This window comes from Centroberyx gerrardi, chromosome 10 (genome assembly GCF_048128805.1).
Source record: "Centroberyx gerrardi isolate f3 chromosome 10, fCenGer3.hap1.cur.20231027, whole genome shotgun sequence".
In the NCBI taxonomy this organism is placed as follows: domain Eukaryota; kingdom Metazoa; phylum Chordata; class Actinopteri; order Beryciformes; family Berycidae; genus Centroberyx; species Centroberyx gerrardi.
The window spans coordinates 3,893,497-3,894,614 of NC_136006.1; positions in this window are offsets into that span (position 1 = coordinate 3,893,497).

Consider the following 1,118-nt stretch of genomic DNA (forward strand, 5'->3'; position numbering starts at 1 on the left):
TTTGCAACATTTCAAATGTTCCTGTTAACGTCGCTCGACAGTTGGACGGAAACAGAGCGGGAAAGACAGAAGGAGACGGAGAGAAAGACGAAGAGATGGAAAACAGCACCACAGAAGAAGATGATTCAGGACACACGGTCTGTCTGAGATGTGACGACCCACTGAGACTGCCAGAGAGGAGGAGGAGGAGAAGAAGAAGGAGAAGAAGAAGGAGAAGAGGAAGAAGAAGAAGAAGAAGAAGAAGAAGGAGAAGGAGAAGAAGAAGAAGAAGAAGAAGAAGAAGTGAAATCTGCACCAAAATAACCACAACAGCTAGTTTCCCTTTTAGTACGCAAAAGAATGAATAAATCATGGATGAACAAATACATGATGGGTGAATGGACGGATGAATAATCAATCGAATGACAGAATGATGGACTAAATGATCAAATGACAAGAGACTGATTGAGCGGATGAATGAATGAATGAGCGCTATAAGATCGCTGCATCGTTTTAAATTATTCATCGCTATAAAAAAACAAAGGTTTTATTGGCGTTGTGAAGGGAGCGGTGCAGTGAAGTGCTGCTGCTCTCCCAAACTGCTTTGCTGTCTTGGCAAAAAATAAGGAAGCAGTTGGAAGGAGGAAGCTGCTGCAGAGAGGGATTGTGGGAGGAACGGTCCTGCGGTCTATTAACAGAGCGAGGTGCGACTTTCACACACCAGAATCCGGCTGCCGGCAGACGGAGACTTCATTTCCGAGTTTTCAGGAATTTAAAATCAGGCTCATTTTCAGATTGGTGCCTGAGCAGTTCTGAAGTCCCATCACACGACGTTGTACAGAAGTGAAACTAACACGAGGTTTTCACTTATTACTCTTAATTAATCTGGGCATCACTTGGCTTTACGACAGCGTGATTCCAGGGTTTTAACCTGTGTGTTAATCTGTGGGAAAGTGTTGTAAGTGCACAACAATACTGTGTGAAGATGAAATGAAACTCTCCATCAGAGCTGCCACACCTTTTCACTGATGAAAATGTTTCCATGATTTCTCCATGACCCCTTTTCACATTTCCATGACCAAATTTGAATGAGAGTGAATTAAAAAATAACCGTCAACTACTCTAACTTTAATCATTAG